The 15,634-nt window shown below is 44.7% G+C and overlaps 1 protein-coding gene across 5 annotated transcripts in view; it reads right to left on the bottom strand.

Moving 5' to 3' along the window:
• LOC124041312 (collagen alpha-1(XIII) chain-like) overlaps positions 1-15,634 on the bottom strand; it is a 120,254-nt gene that overhangs the window by 62,823 nt on the left and 41,797 nt on the right. The window lies entirely within an intron of this gene.

The following is a 15,634-nucleotide window of genomic DNA, read 5'->3' as shown; positions in this document are numbered from 1 at the left end:
GACTGTGTATATGCAGCTCTGAATGTCCTGGAAAGGGATATTGGCAGCTTATGAAACTAGAAACTAGAGAAACTGTGCTGAACTGTGTGTGGAAGTGCTGGTTAGTCTTCAATATGCAGCCAAAAAAAGGAATGATTCAATTATAAAAAAAGACAGAAATTAAGCATTACGTTGCAAGCTCGTGCACAACGCTGAGAGATGGGATGCTCGCCAAAGCACGCCCATCCAGCAAAGGCGGAGTTACTGATGGGCAGAGCAAACATTTTGGGGTGCTCCGATAATGATTGTGGGGGTGAGCAGCCCCAGACGCAAAAGCCTAAACCCTCAGCACGTAAGCATGGGGAAGCAAGCATATGGACTCTGATTCAAGCAGCATTCTGGGCTCACCATCACATCCTGTTGGCCAGGTCGGCAGGCCACTCTGGGACATCTACAGACAGCATTGGTACAAAGGCATGGCACTGCAAATATAGCCCATGTGATGGCGCCCACACAACTCCAGTAATACAATGCAGGGGTGCTAAGGCCAAAGCTTTACACGCTACGGGCCAAAGGCGACACATGCAACACAGACAGACACACACATAAAAGAGGAAGTTGTTTCGATGCAATGATATCGAGCAAGCCAAGCACCAAGCTTCTCTTCAGTCGAGCTAAATGCTGTCAAACTGCGACTGACACCTGTTGTCCTGCTTATGTAAGTAGCTCGCTGCGGTCGGAAATGGATGTATAATGTTGCATGTCTACATGCAATCTCTTGGGCGTGTCCCCGTCCCTCACCACTTATAATAAATAGTTCAGAGGGCAAGCATCTACCCAACACTGGGCAGTGGAGGCTCCTCGGAGGAGGAATGGGAGGACCATCCTCCTCAGTGAATTTCATAAAAATAAGAATAGTAAAACATTTAAAAAGTTATCCTTTTTAGATAAAACTATACTAAATATATTCAAATGGCACCAAATAATTGATTAAAACACACTTTTTGCAATGAAGGTCTACAGTACTCTGTAGGGTAGCACCATGGTGCAGCCGGAGGACAGCTAGCTTCCGTTCTCCTCTGAGCACATTGACTTCAATACAAAACCTGGGAGGCTTATGGATCCCACCCCCTTACACAGTAACTAAGACAACTTCCGGAGGACATCCTCCAACCTATCAGATCTTTTGAGGAATTAACTGAAATTGTCCACCGAATCACAGAAGGAATCTAGTACTGAAAGCATAAGCTACAGCTAGCTAGCACCGTAGCACATAAAATGTGGTGAGTTGTTCAATTCAAAAAGAGAGAAAGACAATAGTTGAACAGTTTTGAGCAAATTAATTTCTTCCAAAATGAAGGAGAAGCAAGAGAGAGAGAGAGATTGTCCCTTTTGTTCACTTTCAGTTTCACTTACTTAGCTAGCAAATGCAGCTAGCTAGTTTAGCCTACTCAAACACCCTTCTCAAACAGAGGGATGCTATGTTAGCTAGCTGGCTATGACTATCAGACAACACTGGAACACTTCCAAGTCACGGTAAGCTTTTGGTTTTACTAATTTATTGTCACTCCTTACTGACTGTACACTGTAACGTTACTGCATGATTGTAGTGGGTTTACTAACGTGTTAATTCTATTAACTAACTACTACTATCATTCCGCCAATTCAGATGAAAAATGGTTCTTAAATGGAAGCAAATGGAAGGAAACAGGGATAAACATACCTGAATTTGTCCAATAGAAACACTTGTATGCAACTGTTGGAATAATGATTACATCCTATATCAGCTAGATGCAGGCAAAAGTGTGCAAGGCGGAATTGAATGTGTCACTGTCTGTCTCGACCTGTGTGCACCTACGTTGTGTAGCAACCTCATGATGGGTATAGGGAAAATTTGAGTATCATGTAGTAGCCTAAACCGATCGCTGTTAAGTTGAACTGGGTGAATGGAATGTGAATGACAGCCATCCAATATGATGGATTAGAAATAAGGCCATGCAAATTAAATAATAAATGTCCTCCCTCATCTTAAACAGCACCGACCACCAGTGACAATGAGCTTTAGTTTGAGTGATAGTTATGTCTGTCTTCAACTCCACAACAGACACAAAGCTTGTTCTCTCTGCACAATGAGAGTTTCAGTGTCACCTCCTCCTACAAAACTAATAACCAAAACACATACTTTTTTTTTAGGGGTGGGGGACATTTTCATATCCATCCACAATAACTCAAAACTTCAAAAAGGCTGTCATATCCCTAGCTTGAGGCTAAATTCACATGACCTTTCGTGTCGGTTGAGTACACTGGATCAGAGGCCTGTGGGCAGGTGGGTTACCATCTTGAGATGATCCGTGTCCGGCGATATATATCCAGGAATAACCCACAGAATTCCGGTGCTGAAAATACCCTCCCAACCCCCTCTTCCTGAGCCAATCTCCTGGATTCCCTGCTTCTCCAATTGCCCTTGTAAACAAGTGGCCGGCACAAATGTGAAATGTACTGTAAGGGTAGTAGAAAGTTTCCAATACACTAGACCAGACAGGAGAAACCACAGGGTGATATGGAATAGGCCGCAGTGTAAGGACACTGTCTGTTTTAGCCTTATGTAAGATATAGCCAATATTCAGAGGTCAGTCTCATTGGACATTTGCAGCATTCGAAAAAGTCAGCTTTGTGCTGTGGAAAGTCTGGAGCCGTGCTATTGAATGGACCGTGGGTAGTGCTAATGCTGAAAAAGCACACCCTTGCTCTCATCCTGTTGCATCTTAAAGCAGGGCTGGGTATGGTTGTTCGGCACTTTTATTAAAGATCATCCAGGACAGGTTGATGCTGGAAGTGGTGTCGGAGGGACCAGTAGGGGGCACTGCTTTCAATAGCCAAAAGTACAACAGGGTGTGTGCCACAGCCAGGTGATAATTTAACGATGCTATTTTAGGCAGAAAAAGGGTCCAATTTCATTATCAACAGAACTTGCCCTACCACACACACCGAAGGGCTATCATAAATCGCATAATGCTCAAGACACGAAACATTCACATTCCCTGATTTTTGAGGGGAAACTAATACTTTGCAGTAACAGTCAATAAATTTTGCTCTCTGTAAATGTACTTTTACACTTTTTCAGTTACAATTATGCAAACAGAGGACAGGATTTACTCAGGGGGTTGTAACTGTTGAAGAATAAAAAGGGACTGAACTTTTGCACCTCTGTCAATGAGAGAAAAACGTCCACCTCTTATTGAAATCTGGAAAAATCATTCTGCAAAATTCATGCCTCTTCACTATGGTTATATATAACCTTGTCATATATATATATATATATAACTTTCTCGGCTTCCCCCAAAAAATATGGATATGTGGCTGGTCCAAAAGGCGAGGGAGATTAGTTGACTTCTTTTAAAGAATGGGATTGGCCTCTCCCTGCACCTCTGCACCTCTGCCATCCACAGGGAACCAATAAACGCTAACAACGGCCCTATCAGGTTCCCAGTGCTCCACAAAAAATATCACGTTTAGACAAATCAACAGTTCATCACGAATCCCTTCCTCTGCTCATTTCGGCTGGTCCTGGGGAGAGAGTCCATGTGAAAAGACAGCATGTCTAGAACAGTAGACAGCAAGCCAGAGGGAGCCAATGTTAAGCAGAGAGATCCAAGACAGACAGAGGTCCCGCCATCCACTCAGTGTATCCAAAGGTGACAGTTCACAGACCCGTTCACAAGGAGCCCTTGTAGGTTTGTTGCCTTGTTAAACACGGCTCATAGTTTTAAAGGCGCGAGCGATTTCTTTTGGCTCATGCTTCGCTGACGTCGTGTTATGAGAAAATGGCAACAGTGAAAAGAGGGGAGGCCAATGTTCATGAAAAGATGCTCTATACTCCTACTGAGAAATGACTTTTAAACCCCACGAGTGATATTGCTTTGGCCGTCCAACAAAAGCAGAATATTGTGTACACGTTTCATTGGAACACAAACATACACATCCAGACACATTTCCTATGTGCCGTTTAGTGTATACGCTTGTTCATGGCGAAAAGGTGGGTGTAGATGCATGGGGGACTCTGGCTCCATTAGTTACCATGGAACATGGAAGCCATTGGAAAATAACTTTAGATAAAGAGTCAATAAGCTAAGGGAGAGTGGGGGAACCAAATGGTGTACCCCATTTAAATGCCCCACCCCCTCCAATGGTTTACATACTGTACAGTGTGCAGAGAGAAGTGACCAGATTGATGGATACATGTCAAGGTACTGCAATATCAGACCATGAGAAAATCTTCAAATGCTGCGAAGTAAATTACCAATGTAATAAGAATGACTTTCTGTTGTTGGTTATCAAAGCAGGGTAACACCGATCACAGTAGGCCTGTCTAAATTACCACTGGCCGTCTAAGTGGATGGAAAAACTGTTTCAGTGTCAACTTAAACGACCAGATGGAAAGCATGCAGAAAAGATATTGAACTATAAATATATATATGTTAAATAATACCATCTTTGAGAAGTAACACTCAAATAAAAGCTAGACAGTCAGGTAGAATTCAACATAAAAAGGGGCATTCAGGACACATGACCATTGATTTTGTGTTTGAGCAGAGGAACACAACATTAGCCATGGCAAAATTTATAGAATTTCAATAAATTAGCTTTAAAACTGCAAAATTCTCTCTGAGCTCCATGCCAAACTGTGTAGAATTGCTGGAAATTAGCTTTACAACAGCAAAAAAACGCCAAGATACCTTTCTAGCTAATATGCTATGTTTACACATCATTTTCCAATTAAATGTAGAGGTTAAAGTAATGAAACTGTCTAACAAATCTATTGATTTTAAAATGTTAATTACTTCTCTTTGCAATTATTATTCACCTGATGACAAGACGTGACTTCATTTTTTTTACTAACATATGATGGGAGTCCCTGGTTGCAAGTTTGAAAAGTTTGAAAACCCCTTGATCAGAAGACCTGCCTTTTACTTTCTGCACACAAATAAAACATCTTGATTCAGTCCATCACCCTTCCTGGAATGTCTGAAAGAGAGAAAATGGGAGCACACCTATGCCGATTGGCTTGGTTGAGACTGAAATATTTTCTCAAACAACTGTTGGACCAGAGAACGTCACTAAGCCTGAGATTAAATAATTACACAGTGCCTCTTAAAGCAGATCACCACAAAGACGCCATTGTGTTTGTGCCAGAAAAGCCACCATTAATCTGACTTTACCATTATTCTCCCAAATTGCTCTCGGGGGGGGGGGGGGGGGAGCAATACATTTAAAAGTTGAACAGCCCTCCAGACTGGGCAGAAAGGCTTCCTCCACTCCATTGAAGTGAGTGGTTTATTGGAGAGGTGCAGAAATCTCCCTTTGTTTCTACAACCGCCATATTTTCCTCTATTTAAATCATGGACTTGAAACAGCAACAAATGAATTGTGGCTCCAGTGGAATCTAGTTCCAATTACAGGTTCTGGTTAAATTCCAAGAGCAGGATCTGTTTCAGGGGTGTCAAACTCATTCCACGGAGGGCCTAGTGTTTGCGGGTTTCTGCTTTATCCTTCCAATTAAGACCTAGACAACCAAGTGAGGGGAGTTCTTTACTAATTAGTGACCTTAATTCATCAATCAAGTACAAGGGAGGAGCGAAAACCCGCAGACACTCAGCCCTATGTGGAAAGAGTTTGACATATGTAATCTATTTGAACACCTTTGGATAGCTGTACCCGTCCGCCTTTGACTTATGAGTACTGTATGTACTTGCAGTATATTAATGGTTTTGCATGTCTAGTGATGAAAGATACTATAAATGTAGGCTGCTGTACATGAGTATTTTGGTGTTCCTATGAACGGCAGCCACTGGTGTCCATGCCCTCACTGGCTTGAAAATGAACACAGGCACAGCTGACTTCAATAGGCTCATTAAGGGTGTGGCTGGCTACTCAATCAGCCACCACACTTATCAGCTGCTGGGTTCCCTCGAGAGAGAGAGAGAGAGAGAGAGAGAGAGAGAGAGAGAGAGAGAGAGAGAGAGAGAGAGAGAGAGAGAGAGAGAGAGAGAGAGAGAGAGAGAGAGAGAGAGAGAGAGAGAGAGAGAGAGAGAGAGAGCATGGGTAGCTCTGTTTGCTGAACATTTAGGTTGTAACCTTCTTGGCAATAAAAGTGCTTTTGTTTTGAATTTACCCTCTATTTGAAACCTAGCCTCGTTCTGGTCAGTTGCACCACACCTCCCCACATTCAGTGGAAAATGCTGGCAGAGCTCTACCGGATGACCTTGAGCTAGGTTGTGTTTCTGGTACATTGCTCCTTGGAGGCATGGTGAGTTGTTTTGGGGTTTAGATGGCAAAGACAAGATCACTGCAAGTATGGTGTGTGAGTGGCTGGAAGAAAATTGTGCAAGGTTCTTTCTGGACTTCATGTAAGATGAACCCCCCCCAAAAAAGTGGAATTACATACATACAGCAAGCACTATCTGAAAAGGTCACTAAAGGCAGTTGATGTCATGTGCTTCTACCTTTTAGGAGAAGAATTGGTGGGCTGAAGATGAACAGTGGAGCACTTTTGATCTCCCTCTGTTCCCAATAAGTCTACTAGTGTCCCTGAAGACCTCCCTGGTCTGTATGAATGGTGTGGAGAAACCACACACCATTTGACTCTGTGCCCTTGCTGTCGTGATGACTTGTGTGGCAGCTGTGAAATGGATTGACAACAGTGAAAATGATGCCCACGTCCCCATGAATCCTGGTGCCCATGCGGTCTTACTGAAGATCATTGACTCAGTTACAATAGTTGCGACCAAACCACAGTTAAGGACGTGGCACAGGTTCTATCAGACTCACTCTGCAGAAGACTTTCCTTCCATGGTGGTCTGCTGGAGCTGACTTGCTGCTGGCCTGTTCAGTGTCAACCAGAAGAGCCTGCACAGTCACTGCCCTTATGCCTTAAAGAAGTCCTGTGCCACTGGGGCTGCCACAGAAGAAATCCTCTACCCTACTACTGGGGCGCCACTACAAGCCATGTGGTCAGCCTGGAATGCGCCCATCAGCTTGAAGCCTTGGGATGGGTGATCTACGAGCCTTCCTTATGAGAAGGAAGTGTGGCGCCGTGAGGGGCACCAGCACCACAAGCCATTTAGTTTGCCTGGTATGCACCCACTGGCATGAGAACACAGGCACAGCTGACTTCAAAAGGCTCATTAAGGGTGTGGCTGGCTACTCGATTATCCACCACACTTATCAGCTGCTGGTTTCGCACGAGAGCGAGGCCTGAGCGAGCAGGTAGCTCTGTTTGCAAGATATTTGCTGACATTTTAATTAAATTTAGGTTGTAACCTTTTTATAGGGTAAATTCAAAACATAGCTTTTATTGCCTATCATGAGCCGCCTATCAGAAACCTTGCTCAGAGTCCAATCCTACAAATCAGGTTTGAGAAGTTAGCGAGGTGACTTTGGTCAACTGAGTTCACAGTACCACGAAAGTGGCTCACCTTTTAGCCAGGCACATTTATATGGCAATGAATCCTTCAGAACTAACCTGCTCTGGGGTAGGTGAATACATTTATCCTGACTGAAGTTTCTAGACCACGAGTTGGGGGCCAATGTAATCAGATACCCTCCCTCGCGCAAAGAATGTCAACATCTCCTTCATTTGAGCAAGATGATTTATTAAATATTTAATTAAGAGTATGACTTGGGTGGCTGGAGTCTTTGACCATTTTTAGAACCTTCCTCACACCGCCTGGTATAGATGTCCTGGATGGCAGGGAGCTCAGCCCCAGTGACGTAGTGGGCCATATGCACTACCTTCTGTAGCGTCAAGCAACCAACCATAGTAGAAACATAAGCCATAGATGGCAGTTCCCATTCAAGTCAAGACTGGCAGCCATTGTTAGTGTACCCATGGGTTTAACAGTCAAATTGCCAGGGTAAGAGGTTCCAAAACCATTTTATTGATTAAACTATATGGCCACAACGCAACAAGCTGTTCCACAGAAGGTGCGATAGGAGTGAGATAAGCACACCAATGGCGGCACTTCTAAAAGCCTATTTCACACCATTGCCTTCTGAATTTGCAAGATAACCTTTCTTTAATTCATCGAAAATTCAAATGTGGCACTGACTCGCCCATGGATTTATGTTTCAGCATTGTCTCAATTAAGAGGGGGTCATTCGATTAGCCATGTGCGACATTGCAAGCTTGCTAGAGTTGGCAGCAAGAGGACGAGCAATATCCATCAACGTAGTATGGCTGAAGCCTGACCTGGAATGTGAAGCTAGCTTTATAAAAGCCTGAGTAGATCTAGCTTGCTTCGTAGTATACCACTCTAGTCAGTGGCAGTACAACTCCCCACTGGCCGTCACACTATGTAACTAGCACTGTACCCAGAGCATTTGAAACATATACATTTAAAGCATAAACTGTCATTAGACAATTAGGTTAAACAGCAGTGCTGCAGGATACTAGGTTACATTTCCCTGACTTGCTAATTCACATAATCATTGGAAAAACACCATCAGGCTTTTGCAACTGAGCATTGGTTTTAATGAGGGTTCACCCTGTCTCCTCTTTCATTGACTTAATAGCGGGTTTGCATTCAAATTGTACTGAAGTTTCATTCAAGCCGACTTGATTTTCATTTGTACAGATGGAGCTGTTGTTGGACCTTGAATTAACAGGACACCAAAGTGGCAGGGGGGGTGGGGGGCGATTTGACTTCATTGCCAGAGGAGGCCTTTGAAAAGACAGGAATGTGAAATGGAGGGCAACCTCACCTTTCTTAAAACACCACAGCTACTGGTCTGCAGTTCAGGCTCACACAAATAAAGCTATGATCAACAAAAAGGGCTAGGATTGTACTAACACCTGCATAATCCGGCAGATGCTAAAGAAATTAGGCTCGTACTTACTTTAAAACAGGGAGGGACCGTGGGAAACGGGGAAAGTCCACCGAGCAAATACGTGCTGTGTTTCAGGAGCTTTTACCAGCGAACTCCGGAAAAGCCTCCTCAACGCCTTCTCAAGGATGCTCCCACTGTAACCCTAGAAGGCCTTCATGTAGCTGTTAAATAACCTTCACAAGTCCACGGGCCTGTCATGAAAACCAATATGTCATGCACTGCGCACTTCCTAAAGCTGTTTGTTATCAGCCAAAGGAAACAACTCATTGGAGTGATTTGAATGCATGGCTGGGAGAGCACGTGGCAGCTTCATTTCAGTTGCTTATGTTTAAAAACATCAGGAGTTATTTGGACATTATCCTGTAGTTTTTGGACCGGGGCCCAAAGTGGGTGAGTTTAGTTTTGTCAGAGGTGGAGAGGTTTAAGGGCAGACCCAGTGCTCTGTTTGCTAGGGTGTATTGGGAGGGATTTGGTATAGTACTGTAGAGCTAAATACAATGCTTAGCAAAGAATTAGTGCAAAAAGCAAAAAGCCTATGATAGGGAAACTGTTAGGGCTCTCTTGATTTCCTCTCATCTGATGTAATTCCGATTATTTACCGTGCCTACTTCCCCAAATAAAATGCTTAGGACTTGATATCATCTCGTGAAAGCTTATGTCAATCTGTCCAAATAGTTTGCCGCCTAAAGGTTAGCTCAATGCCAGTACCTAGATTTGGATTAGGAACAATAACATTCATTTACAGTACGTCCTCTGCTACAGCGTTTTAATAATAGGCCTGGCACATCTGCATGGTGGGCCATGGAGCATACGACTGTTAGCTACAGTACGTCCTCTGCTACAGCGTTTTAATAATAAACCTGGCACATCTGCATGGTGGGCCATGGAGCATACGACTGTTAGCTACAGTACGTCCTCTGCTACAGCGTTTTAATAATAGGCCTGGCACATCTGCATGGTGGGCCATGGAGCATACGACTGTTAGCTACAGTACGTCCTCTGCTACAGCGTTTTAATAATAAACCTGGCACATCTGCATGGTGGGCCATGGAGCATACGACTGTTAGCTACAGTACGTCCTCTGCTACAGCGTTTTAATAATAGGCCTGGCACATCTGCATGGTGGGCCATGGAGCATACGACTGTTAGCTACAGTACGTCCTCTGCTACAGCGTTTTAATAATAGGCCTGGCACATCTGCATGGTGGGCCATGGAGCATACGACTGTTAGCTACAGTACGTCCTCTGCTACAGCGTTTTAATAATAGGCCTGGCACATCTGCATGGTGGGCCATGGAGCATACGACTGTTAGCTACAGTACGTCCTCTGCTACAGCGTTTTAATAATAAACCTGGCACATCTGCATGGTGGGCCATGGAGCATACGACTGTTAGCTACAGTACGTCCTCTGCTACAGCGTTTTAATAATAGGCCTGGCACATCTGCATGGTGGGCCATGGAGCATACGACTGTTAGCTACAGTACGTCCTCTGCTACAGCGTTTTAATAATAGGCCTGGCACATCTGCATGGTGGGCCATGGAGCATACGACTGTTAGCTACAGTACGTCCTCTGCTACAGCGTTTTAATAATAGGCCTGGCACATCTGCATGGTGGGCCATGGAGCATACGACTGTTAGCTACAGTACGTCCTCTGCTACAGCGTTTTAATAATAGGCCTGGCACATCTGCATGGTGGGCCATGGAGCATACGACTGTTAGCTACAGTACGTCCTCTGCTACAGCGTTTTAATAATAGGCCTGGCACATCTGCATGGTGGGCCATGGAGCATACGACTGTTAGCTACAGTACGTCCTCTGCTACAGCGTTTAATAATAGGCCTGGCACATCTGCATGGTGGGCCATGGAGCATACGACTGTTAGCTACAGTACGTCCTCTGCTACAGCGTTTTAATAATAGGCCTGGCACATCTGCATGGTGGGCCATGGAGCATACGACTGTTAGCTACAGTACGTCCTCTGCTACAGCGTTTTAATAATAGGCCTGGCACATCTGCATGGTGGGCCATGGAGCATACGACTGTTAGCTACAGTACGTCCTCTGCTACAGCGTTTTAATAATAGGCCTGGCACATCTGCATGGTGGGCCATGGAGCATACGACTGTTAGCTACAGTACGTCCTCTGCTACAGCGTTTTAATAATAGGCCTGGCACATCTGCATGGTGGGCCATGGAGCATACGACTGTTAGCTACAGTACGTCCTCTCCTACAGCGTTTTAATAATAGGCCTGGCACATCTGCATGGTGGGCCATGGAGCATACGACTGTTAGCTACAGTACGTCCTCTGCTACAGCGTTTTAATAATAGGCCTGGCACATCTGCATGGTGGGCCATGGAGCATACGACTGTTAGCTACAGTACGTCCTCTGCTACAGCGTTTTAATAATAGGCCTGGCACATCTGCATGGTGGGCCATGGAGCAGCGTTTTAATAATACGACTGTTAGCTACAGTACGTCCTCTCCTACAGCGTTTTAATAATAGGCCTGGCACATCTGCATGGTGGGCCATGGAGCATACGACTGTTAGCTACAGTACGTCCTCTGCTACAGCGTTTTAATAATAGGCCTGGCACATCTGCATGGTGGGCCATGGAGCATACGACTGTTAGCTACAGTACGTCCTCTGCTACAGTGTTTTAATAATAGGCCTGGCACATCTGCATGGTGGGCCATGGAGCATACGACTGTTAGCTACAGTACGTCCTCTGCTACAGCGTTTTAATAATAGGCCTGGCACATCAGCATGGTGGGCCATGGAGCATACGACTGTTAGCTACAGTACGTCCTCTCCTACAGCGTTTTAATAATAGGCCTGGCACATCTGCATGGTGGGCCATGGAGCATACGACTGTTAGCTACAGTACGTCCTCTGCTACAGCGTTTTAATAATAGGCCTGGCACATCTGCATGGTGGGCCATGGAGCATACGACTGTTAGCTACAGTACGTCCTCTGCTACAGCGTTTTAATAATAGGCCTGGCACATCTGCATGGTGGGCCATGGAGCATACGACTGTTAGCTACAGTACGTCCTCTCCTACAGCGTTTTAATAATAGGCCTGGCACATCTGCATGGTGGGCCATGGAGCATACGACTGTTAGCTACAGTACGTCCTCTCCTACAGCGTTTTAATAATAGGCCTGGCACATCTGCATGGTGGGCCATGGAGCATACGACTGTTAGCTACAGTACGTCCTCTGCTACAGCGTTTTAATAATAGGCCTGGCACATCTGCATGGTGGGCCATGGAGCATACGACTGTTAGCTACAGTACGTCCTCTGCTACAGCGTTTTAATAATAGGCCTGGCACATCTGCATGGTGGGCCATGGAGCATACGACTGTTAGCTACAGTACGTCCTCTCCTACAGCGTTTTAATAATAGGCCTGGCACATCTGCATGGTGGGCCATGGAGCATACGACTGTTAGCTACAGTACGTCCTCTGCTACAGCGTTTTAATAATAGGCCTGGCACATCTGCATGGTGGGCCATGGAGCATACGACTGTTAGCTACAGTACGTCCTCTCCTACAGCGTTTTAATAATAGGCCTGGCACATCTGCATGGTGGGCCATGGAGCATACGACTGTTAGCTACAGTACGTCCTCTGCTACAGCGTTTTAATAATAGGCCTGGCACATCTGCATGGTGGGCCATGGAGCATACGACTGTTAGCTACAGTACGTCCTCTGCTACAGCGTTTTAATAATAGGCCTGGCACATCTGCATGGTGGGCCATGGAGCATACGACTGTTAGCTACAGTACGTCCTCTCCTACAGCGTTTTAATAATAGGCCTGGCACATCTGCATGGTGGGCCATGGAGCATACGACTGTCCTCTTAGCGCTGGCACATCTGCATGGTGGGCCACGTCCTCTCCTACAGCGTTTTAATAATAGGCCTGGCACATCTGCATGGTGGGCCATGGAGCATACGACTGTTAGCTACAGTACGTCCTCTCCTACAGCGTTTTAATAATAGGCCTGGCACATCTGCATGGTGGGCCATGGAGCATACGACTGTTAGCTACAGTACGTCCTCTCCTACAGCGTTTTAATAATAGGCCTGGCACATCTGCATGGTGGGCCATGGAGCATACGACTGTTAGCTACAGTACGTCCTCTGCTACAGCGTTTTAATAATAAACCTGGCACATCTGCATGGTGGGCCATGGAGCATACGACTGTTAGCTACAGTACGTCCTCTCCTACAGCGTTTTAATAATAGGCCTGGCACATCTGCATGGTGGGCCATGGAGCATACGACTGTTAGCTACAGTACGTCCTCTCCTACAGCGTTTTAATAATAGGCCTGGCACATCTGCATGGTGGGCCATGGAGCATACGACTGTTAGCTACAGTACGTAGCTAACGGCAACAAGGCGCCATGCTCTCCCTCTTGTCCACACAGGCAGGAGGCGTCAATGAGAGGAAACCCCAGCACTCCTTGACCCACAAACATTATTTGCCCAAGAAAAATGGCAATGTGGGTCAGGTTAAAACATCTCTACAACGGGGGGACAAAACATTTGAGCACTTTGGAATGTTTTATGCTTACAACAGTAAATGCATTATGCAAGCTAGAATTCCTCCGTTCATCCTTTCAGGGCTAATGTGTATGCATATCCACTGACGGCTTTGCTGAGAGATGGATTCGAGACGTGATCTAGGTGTGTGTTATTGTTTTCAAAATCCGATGAATGAATCAACAGTTGACTCCTGTAAAAACAGACCTACAAAAACAAACAAGGTACGGGACATAAACCATATCAACAGGTCGCCAAGGCATATCTATGGAATATTTTGTCATGTCTGCAAAGGACTGTTATGCATACAATTCTAGTGTTTCAAGAGTTGTGAATACGTAAGACCTTGCAGTTGATGTTTACTCTTATAATCCTTTGTTTTTTCAAGCTGACATTATGGATTTACTGCTAAGAACCTTTTCTTGGCTGTGACCACCAAGGGTTGCTGCAGTTAGCATATTATATATGACATCAGTGCTCCATATATCTCAGTGTGCTGCTGACACATATCATCATTTGGTCCAAATCACAGCTTGACTTCTACATGGCAATTAGTCATATTCATAATCTCTCCAGCTCTTAAAACAACCAAAACAAGCTTGTTAGGTTCCCTGAGGTTCCACTTCCATAACGACTTCTCTCATCTTTCAGTGCTGAGTTAGACAAATGCATCCACCCAGCTAAGACACACTGGTAATGTGACATAGCACAGACATCAGAACTCTCCTAGGACCACCGGGTTGGAGGCTCAATCCCCACTTCAATTCATAACCAACGACTCTGCTGCCAAGAGCAAAAATGAGGTGCAATGTGGATTTTAGGAGCCAATGCCTCTTCCTATAGGGTTACAAGAGAAAGAAGGGGGAGGTTGCCGTGCTTGAAGTTAATAAAACAGAAGCTCAGAGAGCAGACATTGGTTGCGTTGCTGAAATAAATGGGGAAGAACTCAATGTCTTTACCATGTGTGCCATGTGCATCTTTACCAAGGGTTGGCATTTGGCCAGCTTTACACTACACACTGAGCAGTGTTAAAAGAGGCTTTAAATGAGTATTGGCTGTTGGACAATTAGAAAAACAGAGCCAGCAGTGATATAAACAACTCAAATCTTACCTGCTTAAAGGGACCACAACACGGCCTGAGTTTGATTAGAAGAGGAACAACTCCGAATTGTAGGCCTACAAATCTAGAAAGGAAAAACCGTGTACGAGCAAAAATATTTTACCCTGTCTTAAAAGATTTGTATCTCTATGTGTTTGATATTTGAGCAGTAAAGACTGTCAGAGGTAATAAAGCTAACTGCCAGTGCCTGGGGTTATCTCCATGTACACCAGAATGTATCCAGCCCCGATGCTAGAGTTATTACCAGTTGGACACCAATGTGCACCGAGTCCTTGAAGTGTTCCTGCAGCTCGGAGAACAGTAAGATGAGCTTCTGATTCTATCTAAGCTCCTGCCGGGCCTATTTTGCCTCACAGAAAAATTGCTGCAAAGCTTGGCCTTCAGATACTCTGAAATAATACCCTGTCTACAAACTGCCCCGTCCCTCTCCCTCCCGAATGGTCCCTCATGTCCCCCTACCTCACTCTATCAGAGGACCCTGAAAGTCAGAAAAGAGCTAGAATTAGGAAAGCATCCAGTGTTCCAACCACAGGTATGCAGCCACATCTACAGTATGTTACAATGTCAGTAGTGAGAAAAGGTCCATTGCACTAAGTCTGCTGTTTGTCATTAGCGTGGACACCGCAATGTCACAAGTTGAGGCTCATGTGTTGGAAATGTGTTGGAAACTGTCATCGGGCTCATTAGTCAAAGCAGTGGATCCTGTGGCCAAACAAATTAATCAAACACACAGCTGTGATGGCTGTAAACAATCTACTAACATTTCAAAACAATGCAGCAACACTTAACTTAATCGCTTAAAAGGACATTTCCACCCAAAAACAATGTTTTGCTATTTGTTTCATTAGTCCATTGTTGACATATTCCCATTCAAGTTTTCAAGACATGTAACTTTCAAAATACGGAAATCCTCCCCATATGATGCATTCTGCATTATATGATACAAAACGCAGCAGCATATGATGCAGATACATCATACGGGGATGATTTCTGTATTTTGAAAGTTACAAACTGTATCTTGAAAACTTGATTGCTGACAAGCAAAACATTTTGGGACTATATCAACAATGGACTAATATTTTTGGGTGGAGATTTTC

The sequence above is a fragment of the Oncorhynchus gorbuscha genome, linkage group LG08 (assembly GCF_021184085.1).
Source record: "Oncorhynchus gorbuscha isolate QuinsamMale2020 ecotype Even-year linkage group LG08, OgorEven_v1.0, whole genome shotgun sequence".
In the NCBI taxonomy this organism is placed as follows: Eukaryota; Metazoa; Chordata; class Actinopteri; order Salmoniformes; family Salmonidae; genus Oncorhynchus; species Oncorhynchus gorbuscha.
This window is presented reverse-complemented; position numbering and strand designations above follow the sequence as displayed.